The following is an 18,279-nucleotide window of genomic DNA, read 5'->3' as shown; positions in this document are numbered from 1 at the left end:
CCTATAAAAAATTCTGCCATCCTTCCTCAAGTTAGAACTTTCTTTCAGAGCATTTTCTAATACAGTCTTATGTTGACAGTGCTCTGTTTCGTTTTCTTTGAAACTATGAAAATACAGAAGGTCAAAGCAGCAGGAATTGGCTTCATTTTTTATTTTCTTGATGGGTTTCAAGGTAACTGTGGGCACTATTTCTGTGACTAAATATAATCACCAGGGAAATAGGCAACAGAATAGAAAAGCTTCCACTGGTCATTAAAAAATATAATAAAGACAAACATTTATTAAGCACTTAACTACACTACTATGCACTTTCATGTAACTGATTCTATTTATTCTTCATTACAACCCTTGGGATATTCTTATGTTCTTTCTACAGATGAGAAATCAGAAACTTAGTGTAAGAAACTTACCCAGTTAGCAAGTGGTAAGTACAGGAATTAAATCCAATTATCCCAGGGCAATTCTTTCCACTTCACCAAAACCACCAGCTACATTGCTTTAACTCCAAGTACTTGCTATAAGAAACAACTGCATTCTTCTGAGCCCCTTGTGTTCTGTTAGGTCTACTTACTGCTTTTTTCAATCTTTAACTAAGCAAGCCTCTATGCTTTAAAATTTTCTTCATGTTATTCATTTATTGTTTTTACTTCTTCCTAAGCACTAATGATCCTCAAGTATCCTATAGCTAACTGTCTCCCATTAGTAATGCTGAACATAACTTCAGAATTAAAACAATTGTACTCAATCACAATTCTTCAGTAGATATTTTCTGGACACTTCTCAGATTTTTCTCTATTTTTTTCATATCACAGTTCAATAATTAGACTCCACTGTTATTAGCGTAGTGTATGTTTTAACCAATTAGAAATAATATTGCACATAAAGTATTTTTTAAACCCAGGTATTCTACATGCAAATTAATTGACTTTTTTATGGGAATAGGGTCATTTTGGGGGGAAAAAATAACAAAATTGTGCACAATAACAGACACTTGCATTATCTAGGGCTAAAACATAAAAAAATAGTAACTTTCATCTCAACAGACACACATAAAAAAGTATTTTAACAAAATCCAATATCCATTTCTGATTTGAAGTCTCTGCAAACTAGAAATAGAAACAAATTTAATAAATCCAATAAAGGGTATCTATGAAAAATCTATAATTAACATCATACTTGTGTAAGAATAGATGCTTTCCCCCTAAAATAAGAAGACTAGAATATCCATTCTCACCATTTCTATTTACCATTATACCAGAGCATCTAGCCAATGAAGTCAGGCAAAGAAAAAGAAATAAAAGGCACCCAGAGTGGAATTAAAGAAGTAAAACTCTCTTCATTCACAGAAGACATGACTATCTATGTAGAAAATTCAATGGAATCTGCCAAAAAAAACAGAACAAAACAAAACAAAACAAAAACTAGAACCAGAAAATGAATTTAACAAGGCTGCAGGATATAAGCACCAACTGCATTTTCATATGTTTGCAACGAACAACCCAAAAGTGGGATTTTTAACAAAAACAATACCATTTATAAGAACATAAAAAATATAATACACTTAGGGGTAAACCTGACAAAATCTGGGAAAAATCTGTATAATAAAACCGTAAAACACTACTGAAAGGAACTGAAAATCTGAATAAATCTGAATAAACAGTGATACATTATCCATGGGTCAAAAGACTCACTACTGTTAAGAGGTAAATTCTCCCCAAATTTATCTATAGATTCCAATGCAATTCCCAACAGATTTATGCATAGATTCAGTGAATATCCCAGTAGGCTTTTTTTTCCAGACATTTAGTAACTGCTTCTAAAATTCAGATGGAAATGTAAAAAAACCTAGAACAGTTGCATCACTCTGGATCCAATCAGAAAAGAGAAGTCACAAGGAAATTTGAAAAGGGAAAGTTAAGTATAAAGAATATTAACTATAACAGGGCTCGGTGTAACAACAATTAACTAGTGAGAAGTAAAGAGAATAAAAGAGCAGGTAACACCTCCTAGGGCTGAGACAAGAGTGCCGTTCTACAGGGCAGAGATCAGACCCTGTTGGAGAAAGCAAAGCCTTGTCTCACTGAATGACAGATAAGTCATTCTGGTGCCATGCCAGCAGAACTTGCTGGAAATTTGCCTTGTGAAACTTGGCAGAAATCCATTCATAAGGGGGCTAGGAAAAACCATTTATCTGGCAGCGTCCCGTGAAGGCATTCTGCTACAAACCCACACGAGAGGTACAAAGAGAAGCTAGCCTTGGGTCATTGGCTGCTGGGTTACTGCGGCCCTCTGAGCACTAAAGAAGCTTAGTGCTGGTAAAGTCACACATACGGCAAGAACTGTACACTAAGGAAGCCATGTGGGCTGATTCTAGAGAAGTTGAGTATGCTGCTGGAGCTTGCCAAGCAAGCACACAGAAACCAAGAAGCAAAACTTTTTCCTCCTGCAATGTCTCTGCAGCACTCTCTATTGACAAAGCCCAACACTATGCCAGCTGGCAAAAGAAAAATACTAAAAAAGCCAGATCCATTTTCACAGAACAGGCAAAAAGGGAAAATCTGGAGCTAAGATGCAATAAATCAATAACCAGCACAATAGCCAAAATAACACTGAAAAAGAAGAAAAAAGTTAGGTGAGTAGCACAACTTGGTTTCATGACTTCTTATAAAGCCACAGGAATCAAAATAGTAGTAGCATTGAGACAGGCAAGAGATCAGTAATGAATTAGGTAATCAGAAATAAACCCAGACATATATGATCAGCTGATTTTAGGCAAAAGTGTAAAGGATGACCTATCAACAAATGGTCCTAGAACAAGTGGATATCACAATGCAAAAAAAAAAAAACAAAAAACCCTTATTCAATTTTCACTTCACATAAAAAACATTAACTCAAAATGCATCATACCACTAATCATAAAACCTAAAACCATAAAACTTCCAGAAGATATCTTAGGAGAAAGTTTTTATAACCTTGCATTAGGCAAATATATCTTAGATACAAAAACAAGAACATGATCCAGATAAGAATAAATGGATAGCCTGAACTTTCATCAAAATTAGAAGTTTTTATTCCTCAAAAGAGACTGTTAAAAGAATGAAAAGATAAGCCACCATCCAGGAGAAGACGTCTGCAATACATAGAATCAAAATATATAGGAAACATTCAAAACTCAATAATCAGAAAACAACCCAATTAAAATAATGGGTAAAAGATTTGAGCACACATTTTACCAAAGAAAATATACAAGTGGTAAATAAACACAAGAAATGATGCTCAATATCACTAGTCATTAGAGAAATGGAAATTAAAACACAAGTAGATAACATTTTACACCTACTAGAATGGCTAAAATTAAAAGGAATAACCATACCAACTGTTGATAAGATATAGAGAAACTATCACACACTGCCAGCAAGAACAAAAAATGGTATAGGCACTTTGAAAAACTATTTGGCAACTTCCTAAAAAGTTACACAAATACCTACTATATGATCCAGTCATTCCACATTTAGATATTTACCTAAGAGAAATTAAAATATATGTCCAGGGGCATCTGGGTGGCTCAGTTGGTTGAGCATCCAACTTCAACCCAGGTCATGATCTCGTGGTTCACAAGTTCGAGCCCTGTGTTGGGCTCTGTGCTGAAGGTCAGAGCCTGTAGCCTGCTTCTGATTCTGTGTCTCCCTCTCTCTCTGCCCCTCCCCCACTCGTGCTCTCTCTCTCTCTCTCTCTCTCTCTCTCTCTCTAACATAAATAAAAACATAAAATTTTTAAAAATAAAATATATGTCCATACAAAAACCTATATATTAATGTTCATGGCAGCTTTACTTCTAAGAGCCAATAACTAGAAAGAACTCAGACTGTCCATCAACAGGTGACTGTGTAAACAAATTTGGGTATTATCCATATCCATCCAAATGGATATCCATATTACCCATATGTGTCAGTTATCAGTTTATTGCCCCTCAGTTCTGAATGAGTATTTCAAGGTATGTTTTGTGATAAACAACAAAATCCCTTTAAGTATTCCTCCTTTAACACGAGCACCATCCTAAGCTTTTTCAGTAGAGGACATTCAAGGGTCAGTGAAGTAGAAAGAGGCTCTCCAACAGTTTACAGAAGGGACTTGGTGGGAAGGAGTATGGAATATGTAGGTGAGGACTTCTAGTGGGGTGCTGTCCCAATCACTCAGAAAACACACAATCCTCCTGCAACCTTGAAGCCTCAGCCTGATAATAAACTGTCAACAGTTTATTCTGCACATGGAAACCAGAGCCCCCCAGTATTCAGAAGGGCTCTTGACAGTGCCAGCACCTATAACCCCTCTACAAGACCCCATTCAGACTGAACACAATTGTCTACGGCCCACAGGGACACACACCACTTACACAGAGTTCCTAAATCCCTTGAAATTTCCTGACAGGAGCATCTTTGGTTCTAATGAGGCTACTCTTGGTGAGCTCCAGGATAGCTTCAGTATAGGGTCTGGTCATCAGAAAACCAAACCCTGATTATAAACTTGGAACTTCCACCCCCACCCTTTATCTTCCAGTGTCCAGTTGGACACTGACTTAATAACCAATCATGCCTGTGCAATAAAACCCTCTACCAAATACAGGGTTGAGCATCCAAGTTGATAAACACATCCATGTGCCAGTAGCTGTGCACTCAAGGATCCTTCTGGGCTTCATCCTATGTATCTTTTCATCTTGCTGTTCATCGTTATCTTTAATTATATCTTTTGTAATAAGATGGTAAACATAAGTGTTTCTGAGTTCTGTGAGTCATAATAGCCAATTAAAAAACCTGAGGAGGAAGTCATGGGACCCCTCCCAATTTGTAGTCAAGTCAGACAGAAGTGTGAGCTACCCACTGCTTGCAACTAGCATCCAAAGTGAAGGGTAGTTGTGTGGGACTGAGCCTCTAACCTCTGGGGCCTGTGCTAACTACTCATTGGTATGCTCAGAGAATTAAAGAGTTGCTTGGTGTGGAAAACCCACACATCTGGTGTCAGAAGTGTTGTAATTACAGGAAATGAGTTTTCTTTTACAGGGTCAGATACTATGAGGCACTACTGACACAAAGATAAAAAGTCCCCAAAATTAAGAATTTCTGTCCTAGCATATTTACACATAGGCAAGAAATCAAAAGAAATAGTTGTGTTAGATGGCATCATTAATGGCATTATTTCAAACTGATTCCAATAACAACCAGAAACAAATATAATCAATGGTTTTTAAATACCAGTAGCAAAATATTTGTTTTTTTTATGTAAGAAAATTTTAAAGCCAATTCCTCCACTCTCAAACTGAAAAGGAACATTCCAAAAAGATACCATTTACGAGACAATGGATGGAAATATGTACAAGAATCTTGTAGATCTGTGATAGATTTAACATTTTTGCACCTATCTGTACCAGGCACAATAACCAAAATCACCCCACTCTTCTGAACACCAATTCCTCTTCTTAGTCTTGCCTTCTATCCCTATCATTCAGCTTACTGCTGATCAAACTAAGAAGCTTAGGTGTATGCAAGAACAGATAGCAAAAACAGGCAGGGGCACCTGGGTGGCTCAGTTGGTTAAGCATCTAACTCTTGATTTCGGTTCAGGTTGTGATCAGGATTCCTGGGGTCAAGCCCCCCTTGTCAGGGTCTGCACTGACAACCTGGGATTCTCTCTCTCTCTCTCTCTCTCTCTCTCTCTCTCTCTCTGCCTCTCCCCATCTCGCACTCTCCTCGCCATCCCCCCCCCACTCTCTCTCAAAATACATTAAAAATATTATGAAAAATGCTGACTTGCACTCACAATCAATTACAAACTAAAACAAGAGATTTTTTAATCAACTGAGAAATATTAAAAGTTGAATAATACCCAGTATAGAGAAAATATGAGGAAAAGTTTGTAAATTGGTGCAACTTTTCTGAAGGGAATTTGTTACTATAAATCAAAAATCTAAACAATAATTCAAATCTTTTGAGCCAACAATTCTATCCCAAGGAGTTAATGCTAAGGAATAATTGCACAAAATCCTTTGTATGCATTAATACATATGTTATATAATATATATGCCTTGGATATCTGTATTTTTAAAAAACACTCCTGAGGGAATTCTTACAATCATCCAGTTTGGGAACCATGCATCAAATCTATGTATTAAAAGAACTAACATCTAATCAGCAACTTTTATAAGCCCAGTACTATACTGACAAATACATTATTATCATGTTTAATGAAAACACATTAGGAGCTAGAAGAGCTGTTTTAAAAGCTCCACATTCCTAAAATACTGATAGTAAAAGCCTTAAAATGAATTTTCACACAGTTCTATTCATTACCTCACTTAACAAGATTAATGTTCTGTGTTACCTGTAAGGACAATTTCTAGTTACTATCTCAAAATTTCCCATTAAATTATATTACAAAATGGAAGCTAGTCTCAAAATTAGATAAAAATGACATTTTAAAACAGAATAACAAAAATTAGTGGAGTATCCATGATATAACATAATAATCAAAATATAGTTCATAGTACAAATGTCTTACAAAAAATACTGAGAATCTTACCTGAAAAATCATAATTACCTGGATCATTAAAATCTGTAAGAAAAAATGTCTATATCAGGTATATCTGCAAGAAGGAAATGTTCTATATCTACACTGTCCAATATAACAATCACTAGTCATATGTGGCTGGAGAGCACTAAAATATGGCTAGTAAGACTGATGAGGAGGCCCACTAAAACATATTTAAGTATACTCATCAATTTTAACATGTATTGAAATGAGGAGTACATCTTCAGGGGGAAAAAAAACTGTAAATGACATACAAGCCTAGAAAAAATCTAGACTAGTTCTTTTTGTGTTTATATTAGTAAAAGGACAATTTAATCTACCGCTCACATTCCATGAAGATACAACCAAAGGCAACTTTGAGTTTCTTCACGTCCAGCAAGGACTTAAGTAATTTTTCATTGCTACCAACACAAAAAAGGTTTGAAATCACTAACTGCAAGAGAAAAGCATTGATGACTCATTCGTAATCCCTTAAATCAATCATTATAACTTTACATGACAAAGTAGTAAGATTTATTTAGCAGGACAATTAAACCCTACGGAACTTTATTTAAGGTAACTTCACTAATATGTTCCTGATAAACTTCAATCACATCATCTTCTTCCATTCCCAATTCTTTTGCAGTGTGATTATCAGTAATTCTCTGACCTTCAAAAAGAAACCTGAGTGAATTCATTGGAACTCCCTGTCTTTAACAGTACGATTCTTTGAGTTTCATGAGATGAGTTGTCATTTTCACTTTGAAGCAAATCTCAATGCTATCCTATCCAATATTAGTTTAATGTATTTTCCTTCTTTCTTATCCCCCAAGTCCTCAGTTGAAGGTTTTGCCTCCTAGTCAGATATGTTGATGGTGGCTTCACCCAGGGTCTCCACACAGCAGCAGCCTCAGGTAGGCAGAACCTCAACTCCAGGATTGACAAATCCAGCTCTCTTCACCACAGCACGATACCTCGGCTGGAGGGACTTCCGCAGGCATCACACCTCACTCTACTTTGACTTTTTAACTTTTGGAGATTTCATGGCATGCAATTTTTCTAAAATTTTAATCATAATTTTTATTACAAACATATTATCACTCTACCAATCAAAATTTCTCTTGAATTTTTAATTTAATTATCACAATTTCTATTTTCTTTTAACAGGTTACAATGATGAAAACTAGCAAGGCTTAAAACTAATGAGTTAATTCTCATTTTTAAAAATTTTTTTTTTAAACGTTTATTTATTTTTAAGACAGAGAGAGAGCATGAACGGGGAAGGGTCAGAGAGAGGGAGACACAGAATCTGAAACAGGCTCCAGGCTCTGAGCTGTCAGCACAGAGCCCGACGCGGGGCTCGAACTCACAGACCGCGAGATCATGACCTGAGCCGAAGTCGGCCGCTCAACCGACTGAGCCACCCAGGTGCCCCTTAATTCTCACTTTTTAAACATTGAAATGTATTCCTTCATTATGCAAATATGCTTTCCCAACATAGTCTTTATGAAAATGAATAACTTAATGGGGCGCCTGGGTGGCTCAGTCGGTTGAGTGTCCAACTTCGGCTCAGGTCATGATCTCACGGTTGGTGGGTTCGAGCATGTCGGGCTCTGTGCTGACAGCTCAGAGCCTGGGGCCTGCTTCAGATTCTTGTCTTCCTCTCTTTCTCTGCCCCTCCCATGCTCACACTATGTCAATCTCTCTCTCAAAAAATAAACATTAAAAAAAATTAAAAAAAAAAAAAAAAGAAAATGAATAACTTAAAGTTATTTATATCTCACTCAAATCTGATCCTTGCCACTCCTCCTCTCAAAAACAAATAATAAATAAATAAATAAATAAATAAATAAATAAATAAATAAATAAGAAAAAAGAAAAATCCTCCATCAAATATTCATTGATCACCTACTAAGTATCAGGTGCTATTTTAGGTGCTCAGGGTGTATCTTGAAGGGTTGACTGGAAGGGTTGGCTTAGCGCCCTTAACTCTGGCTCCATTCCAATTTAGCAGAATCCTGCTCTGGTATATTTATCCCCTCCTTTGCAGGCCATAGGACTGGCCCAACTATCAGCAGTAGCTGCTCTGTGAACATGAAAAGGAGGCAGTTTTCCTGGGTTTAGCCAGGCACTCAAGCTTTTAACAAAGCCCATTCACAACTCAGGCCATGTACAGTTAAGCATCTAATAAATATTTTGATTAAAAACAAAAACAAACAAACAAAAAAACTCATGGAACTTTCATCCTGGTAAGAAAATACTCAATAAACAAATACAAACACATGTACACACACACATAAAGTGTCATACACAATATATGATAAAAACTAGGTATTTATTTTACACTGAGTGATCAGGAAGAGTTTATATGAAGCTGTCAACGAATACAATCTCTTTGATAAAGTGTCATGTAGAATACTATCACTCTACAAATTCCAGTTTTTAACTTAACAGTAAGTATAAAAAGTACCACTCTACTAATTGACTGACTAGATGTTTTGTAAAGTGTCCTCTAGAATCTAGAATTAAATAAAATGAAAATTCTACTTCCGGGGCACCTGGCTGGCTCGGTCCTGAGCACAGGACTCTTGATTTAGGGGTTGTGAGTTCAATCCCCAGGTTGGGTGTGGAGCCTAGTTAATTAATAAAATTAAATTAAATTAATAATAATTCTACTTTCATTTACAATTATTCAAACTGTCAAGTAACTTATTAATGTGCAAAAGAATCCAATATGTTTTTAACAGATCCCCTTCCCCTTTAAAACTCCCAAAATACAAAATACACATAATAAACCATCATGAAAGTACAATTATCCTAGGATTTTGCTTGTTTATTTGTTTGTTTGTTGAGAGAGAGCACAAACCCGGGGAGGAGGCAGAGGGAGAGAGACAGAATCTCAAGCGGGCTCACAGGGTTTGATCTCAAGACCCTAGAATCATGACCCGAGACAAAATCAAGATCAGACACTCAATAGAGCCACCTAGGTGCCTATTTCCTAGAATTTTTAAGAATATTTCCATATTACAAGTCACTACTAACTGGTAGCACAGTAAGTAATATTTTTTAAATGAGATTTATCTTCTCTTCTGAAGTTGCCTATATCAAATTTCCTCAAGCCAGTAACTCAGACCCTAAACCATAGTAACACTATTGCTCTAAAAACTGAAGTATCTAAGATACATAACTATATACAGTGGAAGACAGAATCTCTTTTCAGAATAGTAAGCATACGTACAAAGATTTCTGTGACTGTGAATGCACTTCCAACCTCTACTGACCAAAAAGAAAGACAAGGAACAATCAGAGCTCTCAAGCATTTGAATATCACAGAGTACCCTTAGATTGCTCTCAACATTTTACAAACCTGGTCTTCTAACTAAATATCTAAGTGAACTACCCAAGCCTAGCTAGTATCCAAGTCAGGAATCAGACCATACCTGCCTTACTCTATAGCTTATGCTCCCTACAGCAATTCTAAACCACACAAACACCCTGACTAACCTGAATGTCCAGGGAAATATCAAGAGTAACAACAACAACAACAAAAAGCACATACTTAAGTAGAAAAAAGCTTCATATTTAGGAATAATTTTTATTTCGAATAAATCTAATCATAAAAGTCAATCCTATTACCACGCATATAATAATACTTACCAAGAAACATTATGAAAGAGATAACATAGGATAACCCTTCTAACTAGAACTTAGAATTATCAGAATACTTTTTGAAAATGGGGATAATTTTATTAAGTTTTCGTGAAGTAGTCACTGTTTTTCAATCAATACCCTTGAAAATCCTTCCTAAAAGTTGATCTTATCTCCCATCTTAAAACTGTAAAGAACTCAAAAGAATAAAACAAAACTATAAAGAACTTAAAGTAGGTGTACCTGGCTGGCTGAGTTGGTACAGCATGTGACTCTTGATTTGGGGGTAGTGAGCTCAAGCCCGATGCTGGGCACAGAGATTACTTAAAATAAAAAATAAATTAGAGAGGCCTGGGTGGCTCAGTTGGTTAAGCATCCAACTTCAGTTCAGGTCATGATCTCATGGTTCATGAGTTCCAGCCCCACATGGGGCTCTCCACTCAACACGGAGCCCACTTCAGATCCTCTGTCTCCCCTTCTTTCTGGCCCTTCCCTGCTTGCTCACTTGCTCTCTCTCTCTCTCTCTCTCTCTCTCTCTCTCTCTCTAAAATAAATAAAAACAACAGGGGGCCTGGGTGGCTCAGTTGGTTAAGCATCCAACTTCAACTCAGGTCACAATCTCCCAGCTCATGAGTTCAAGCCCCACATCAGGATCTGTGCTGACAGCTCAGAGCCTGAAACCTGCTTCAGATTCTGTGTCTCCCTCTCTCTCTGCCCCTCCCCACCCCTCAAAAATAAACATTCAAAAAAATTTTTAATAAAAACACTTAAAAAAACTTAATTAAAAATTAAAAAAAAAGAACAAAGTGGTTCCTAGTAAAAACAAGTATTACCCAGAAATAGGAGGAGGAGGAGGAATAGGAGGAGGAAGAGGAGGAGGAGGAGTGGTAGGACAAGGTGTAATACCATTAGAACATTGTACTTATAGAAGTACTAATAGTAATGACAGAAGTAGTTTACAGCAGCAGTAGTGATAGTACAGTCATATTTATAGTAATATTACTAGTAAATTAATATGCCAAGAAAAATATATTTTTGGTTTGAACCACACAAAACGTGAGGGTCCTTATTAAAAGTAGTAATTCTCGGGATGCCTAGGTGGCTCAGTCAGTTAAGCATCTTACTCTTGGTTTCAGCTCAGGTCATGATCTCATGGTTCATGAGTCTGAGCCCCACATCTGGCTCTGCCCTCACAGTGCAGAGCCTACTTCTCTCTCTTTCCCTCTCTCTCTGCCCCTCCCCTGCTCATGTGCTCTTTCTCTCAAGTAAGTTTTAGAAAGAAGAAAGAAAGAAAGAAAGAAAGAAAGAAAGAAAGAAAGAAAGAAAGAAGAAAAGAAAAGAAAGAAGTAAATCTCTTTGCATACATATGTAACTAAATGCTATGGGAAAAGAAAAGAAAGAAAAAAAAAAGAACAAAAAGTAATTCCCTTGTATACATATGTAACTAAATGCTATTATAACTTAACCAATAAAGTCTAGAGTTAAACTTTAGAGACCAGGTACTTGAAATTTAGCTTTAAAAGTATCTCTGTGGAGTGCCTGGGTGGCTCAGTTGGTTAAGCATCCGAATCGGTGTCTCATCCTTGATTTCAGCTGAGGTAATGATCTCACAGATCATGAGACAGAACCCCACACTGGGCTCCATGCTGATTGTGGAGCCTGCTTGGGATTCTCTCTCTTCCTCTCTCTGCCTCTCCCCTGCTCACGCTGTCTCTCTCACTCTCTCTTTCAAAATAAATAAATAAATAAACATTTCAAAAAATGTTTAATTTAAAATTAAAAAACAATAAAAGTACCTCTGCTATCAACTCAATTGTCATCTCCATCAAGCATCATTCTCAAACTCCCTAATTCTCCACTCAGAGGATATCATCACTCCCTCCCCATTCTTTCAAAAGCACACTTTTAAGAGCACAATTCCCTATATGTCACAATTTTAGAGATTTGTCTTTCCTCTGGCCTTTTGCTTCTTTAAGACTTTAATTCATGTTGTATGTTGTGGGTGTCTTGGCATTCAACACAGTACCTGAATCTTAACGTTCAGTTAATGGTTATTCCACTTAAAAAACATTCAATCATCTAATGTGTAATTCACAATGAAAATTTACTAAGGGCAGCTTAGAAGCTGCTAAAGTTTGTATATGAAGAATTGATGTATAAAGATATTCAAGAGAGCTCAGTCCCAAATAATATATTCTGGACACAAGTTCTTTCTGATTTGAGTAAGGTTTTAAGATATCAGCATTATCAGGCCGAAACTTCCACTATTAGACCTACTTTTATTTTTTTTTCTTAAAGTTTATTTATGTGTTTTGAGAGAAACAGAGAGAATGCATGAGCAGGGGAGGAGCGGGGGGGGGGGGGGGGGTGGATAGAGAATCCCAAGCAAGCTCTGCAAGCCTGATGAGGGGCTCAAACTCAGGAACTATGAAATCATGACCTGAGCCAAAATCAAGAGTGGGATATTTAACCGACCGAGCTACCCAGGAGCCTCATATTAGATCTACTTTTGAAGCCACCCATTTACTAACAAGTTCAAGTATTCCCTCCTCTGTAAACCCTTTAATTACCGTCTAGGCACAATTTATTATTCCTCCCCATGTGCTACTACTGAGTTTTACAAGTACGTCAATTGTATTTACCACATTAAGTAGACCAGGACTAAACTTCATACAACTCAACACATTTCACACGTTACAGCCTGATTCCCTCAAACTACCTTCAGAACACCAAATTCAGTCTCTTAGATATCATTTTATCAATGATTTTGAGTTACTTCATGAAGCTCTGGTAGCTCACAATGCTAAGGAATTAGAAGAAGTTTGAAGCCAGGCCTCACTGAAGTAGAGATAAACAAAAATATTATCCTGGCCTATGATGAAAAAACAAATTAACTCACCCTACCTTATTTCCCTGTCCTACCACAGACAAAGCCTTGGCCACATATACATAAAAGTTGGAATGGTAAGGGTGAAGGGGTGACTAAAGCTTTCATTATAAAATCCTGCAGGGCCGGTGTCCTATTGTCTGGCCTAACTCTTCCCAAGACCTACTCCCAACAGTTCTTGATTTCTCCCTTGGGACAGTGTAGAGCTATAGAAATTGCTGAGTTGCAAACAGACATCCTAGGTGATCAAACATGTGAGTGGGAAGCATCCTTTAAGTAGCCAGGTCATACTGTCACAGCAGGGCAAGAAAGATCCTTTTCCCCCCAGCTTCATATACCTACCATTCCAGTAACAGGGCTCAAATTCCAGAGGCTGCACCCCTCTCTACAAGGAGCCAAAGTTGGGCCCAAGATCCATTTGTTCAGCCCAAGGACAGGTATCCCACTCAGATACTTTTGATGTTGTGTACTAACTAGGATTCCTGGTCCCAAGAGACAACATGACCAGAAACTAGAATTTGATGTTTTATAATGACAGATTTGGCTCTGTGGAGTAACTCCCCATAAAATACCCAAACACCTCCTACCTCTCTGCCATGTGAATATTTATTTTCAAACACATTTTGGGGAACATATTATTATACAGGAAATTAGGGGGCTTCTTACATTGCAACTATTACTTACATTTCCCGCTCACCTACTAAATTATCAGCTTCCGAACTGCAGGGTCTTAATCATTTTGTGTTCCGAACTCATAGTAATTGTGCATTACATTTGTTGGAGAAAAGGCGGGAAAGCAAGAATAGAAAAAAGAAGGCAGTAAGGATAGAAAGAAGTATGATAAGCACCTTTGCATACATCACTTTAAATCTCACACCAATTCAGATATTCCTAAGTGATATATATATTTTTTAAATCCTACCTTCAGAACACCAGAAAAAAAAAAATCACAAAGAATGAGAACAAATTTCAATTACAGAATTTTACTGCCTTTAAATGAATGAACCCAGTGCACCTGGGTGGCTCAGTCAGTTGGGCATCTGACTTCAGCTCAGGTCACGATCTCACCACTTGTGAGTTCGAGCCCCGCATCAGGCTCTGTGCTGACAGCTCAGAGCCTGGAGCCTGCTTCAGATTCTGTATCCCACTCTCTCTCTGCCCCTCCCTTGCTCATGCTCTGTCTGTCTCTCTCTCAACAATAAATAAAACATTAAAAAAAAATGTTTTTAATGAATGATCCCAACAATTCTGCATGATCTTTTCCTTCCCTTGGATCACCTGCATCTCAGTAGAAAAATGATATTTTTAATCATAGTAAAATATCTTGAAGATGACAAGAGTAAAAAAAGTAAATACTTTATAAAATGCCTAATCTAGAAAGCAAGAAGGGAATACACAGTATAGAAGGTCTTAAAACAATCCTTTGACAGCTTTTATGGGTGAAGAAGTGGTTTCAGAATCATCAGACTCACTAAATGTTTCTAAGAAGTTTCTATTACTACTGACTTTCCATTCAAAAGGCTAGACCCAATTTAGCCCTAAACACAAAAGATAGGGCAGAGGAAAAGTCAGAAGAATGCAGAAAAATCTAATAAGGAATCCTGACAGACATCAAATTACACCCACAAATATATAATCAGTAAGGAAAATTCAATTTGTAAGTACAACATAAAATATTAAATTATTTGACTAAATATAATTTATAACCTAAGTATGAGAGTCTAGAATACCAAGTTTGACACATCCAGGAGATCATTTTTATCACCTAGTTATAAATTTCAATTTTTAGAAGAGAACAATGTGAATCGTTGTGGCAATATAAGTCCTAAAGCATTGTTTTCTAATCACATAAGAAAAAAAAATTACACTTTTCAAGATCCAATAAAAGTTAATTAGCCCCAGGGAAAAAAACATAAAATAGTCTTTAAAAGAAAAAGGAACAGGGGCGCCTGGGTGGCGCAGTCGGTTAAGCGTCCGACTTCAGCCAGGTCACGATCTCGCGGTCCGTGAGTTCGAGCCCCGCGTCAGGCTCTGGGCTGACTGCTCAGAGCCTGGAGCCTGTTTCCGATTCTGTGTCTCCCTCTCTCTCTGCCCCTCCCCCGTTCATGCTCTGTCTCTCTCTGTCCCAAAAATAAATAAACGTTGAAAAAAAAAAAAAAATTTAAAAAAAAAAAAAAAAGAAAAAGGAAGAGAAAGACAGAGAGACTGAGACTTCTGAAAATCCAGGCAAGGAAAAGGCACATGCAAAAGCTAAGTCAAAAGCAATGGAAAAGCTAAATAAATGTACACACAGCTCAGTCTGACCAACCCAACTACATCATTCAATAAAAAAAAAAAAAAAAAAAACTATAATTAAAAACACAATGATGCAGAATGTGAAAACACTAGTAACTATAAAAAGCACAAATTTAAAAAGAAATTATGGGTGCGCCTGGATGGCTCAGTTAGTAAGCGTCTGACTTTGGCTCAGGTCATGATCTCACGGTCTGTGGGTTCAAGCCCCACATCGGGCTCTGTGCTGACAGCTCAGAGCCTGGAGCCTGCTTCAGATTCTGTGTCTCCCTCTCTCTCTGCTTCTACCCCACTCATACTGTGTCTCTCTCTCAAAAATAAATAAACATTAAAAAAAATTTAAAAAGAAATTATGATCACAACTATGTAAAAAAAATCTATATATGAAAAAGAACAAAAAGGCACATACACTCACACAGTAACTATAGTCATATTAAACTGTGGGATTAAGGGGGCGCCTGGGTGGCTCAGTCGGTTAAGCATCCGACTTCAGCTCAGGTCATGATCTCACGGTCCGTGGGTTCAAGTCCCGCGTCGGGCTCTGTGCTGACAGCTCGGAGCCTGGAGCCTGTTTCGGATTCTGTGTCTCCCTCTTTCTCTGACCCTCCCCTGTTCATGCTCTCTCTCTCTCTCTGTCTCAAAAATAAATAAATGTTAAAAAAAAAAAAATTAAACTGTGAGATTAAGGAAGATTCTCTTATTTTAAGAGAACCATTGCTTGAATTATCTAAATATAGTAACTTTTAAAAACTTTTTTTAAATATTAATTTTTGAGAGACAGACAGATAGAACATGAGCAGGGTAGGGGCAGAAAGAGAGAAACACAGAATCTGAAGCAGGCTCCAGACTCCAAGCTGACAGCACAGAGCCCGACGCTCGGCTCAAACTCACCAACCATGAAGATCACGACCTGAGCCAAAGTTGGGCCCTTAACCGACTGAGCCTCCCAGGTGCCCCATATACTGACTTTTTTAATGTAAAGATTTTTCAAAAGAAAATAAACTACATTTTACATATAACTTACCACACTTTCTCTTTTCATACTTCTACCAAGATATCATACTTCTACAAAGCACTAAATTCACAATATCTAAGACTAAATTCATGATGTGCATTAAACTGTTTTACCACATCACAGAAAATGTAAGGATTAACATTATTACCCTATTCTCTGCTCATAAAAATAATTAGTGGGCAGTGTAATAATTAAATTAAGACACCCAATCTAAGTGAGTCATCCAATTAATTAATTCCATATATCCAAAGTATCAGCACAAGGTTTTAATAACCATCCCAGAATCATCAGTATAATTATCCCAAGTGCAAATTAGTGAAACTTGACATGACCCTATACCCAAAAAGCCTGTAAAAATGAAGTGTTTTTTGTATGGTTTAAGATAAAAATGAAACTCTAACTACCAACATAGGAAACAAAGTTTGTCACTGTCCCCAAACTATACTTGCAAACAGAAGAACAATAAATAAGCTAAGAAGTCATTTCCCCAATAACAAGTATCAGTCCTAAGACCAATTTCCCTCTGAAAAAGTCCTTTACTCATTCTTGTAAGTTAGAATACATCATTTCAAACGGTGCAAACTTAATGTCAGAAGGAAATCAAATTCCAAAATACTGTCAACTCAGACAGAGGATATTATACCAAGTCTTTACCATTACAAAGTTGTCAGAAAGAGTCAAAAATGATCTTCAATCAGATCTGACATAAAAAGCTTATAGTTCATCACTTCTGTTCTCACTACAAAAACAAACAAAAAACAAAAACCTGAGAAAAATGAAAATGATGACTCAGCTCCATCAGAGATTTGAGCTCAGAGGGAAAACTGCTACCCTGAAAACTGGAGAGACAGACACGCAGATACAGAAAATCACAGTGTGGGAGATGCAGAAGCCCAGGAACATAAGCCTTCAGCTGAGCCAGTATCAACAGGAATACTTTAAACAGTAATTGACAATTTGCTGGAGGCTCTGTGTCGACTAGCTTAGGGTGAAAAACTGAGAGGGAACACAGTCTCTGAGAAGTCCCCACCATTTTCTTGACTTTTTACCTCCAGGAACCCTATCAGGTTCTCACTGGGAAGATCTGAGAAAAATGTCGTTTCCTCAAGGGGGAGGGGAAAAGTAACCATCCTGAAATATGCCCAGAGCTCTCTGTTCTTAAAAAGGTCTGCCTCAAAAGAAAACTAATTTTAATAAAGCCTAACAAACTGGAATTTTATAGAGCCTAACCAACCAGGGTTTTACAGTATCTAACAAACCTAGGGGAAAGGAAATATCCAACTCCAGCCCCCCCTACCCTTCAACATGAGGTAAGAGACAACCAAATCGAGTTCACTAAATCACTGAGACCTAATCTGATCCCTTACCACCACATCAATGTAACTCCTGTACAGCAATAGAGCATCACAAATAAAAGAACTTCAAGCCTCAGACCCTATTGAAGGATTCTCTACAAAACCCAAAAACAGCAGAACAGCCAAAAACAAAACACTACAAATTTTAGTCTCTGAAACCACTGCTACAGCATATAGTAAACACAGCCTAACTCCTTGTCAGAGAAACATAAAACCTCAAACTAAAGGCCTATTTACTTCAGTTTGTTTTACCTAATATAACATGTCTGGCTATCAACAAAAATGTACAAAGCATTGTAAAGGCAAAAACTGTACTCTGAAGACACAAAGCAAGCCTCAAAACCAGATTCAGGTAGGACAGAGATTTTAGAATTATCACTGGGTTTAAAAATAGCTATGGTAAATATGCTAAGGGTAGTAATGGGAAAAGTAAACATGCAAGAACAGATGGGTAGTGTAAGCAGAGAAACGGAAACTCTAAGAAAAAAGAAATGCTACACATCAACAACACTGTAAGGGAA

The 18,279-nt window shown here is 37.2% G+C and overlaps 1 protein-coding gene across 10 annotated transcripts in view; it reads right to left on the bottom strand.

Annotated features, from left to right (window-relative positions):
- FUT8 (fucosyltransferase 8) overlaps positions 1 to 18,279 on the bottom strand; it is a 342,855-nt gene that overhangs the window by 235,065 nt on the left and 89,511 nt on the right. For 2 of the 10 annotated variants that reach the window (XM_032593383.1, XM_032593384.1), the window contains exon 5: positions 6,574 to 6,606. The exons of the other annotated variants lie outside the window; for them this stretch is intronic. The gene's annotated coding sequence lies outside the window, so the exon portion shown is untranslated. The remainder of the gene's footprint in view (positions 1 to 6,573; positions 6,607 to 18,279) is intronic. 10 annotated transcript variants of the gene reach the window in all.

The sequence above is a fragment of the Lynx canadensis genome, chromosome B3 (assembly GCF_007474595.2).
Source record: "Lynx canadensis isolate LIC74 chromosome B3, mLynCan4.pri.v2, whole genome shotgun sequence".
Lineage (NCBI taxonomy): Eukaryota > Metazoa > Chordata > Mammalia > Carnivora > Felidae > Lynx > Lynx canadensis.
The sequence above is the reverse complement of the archived record's forward strand: the minus strand, read 5'-3'. Positions and strand labels throughout refer to the sequence as shown.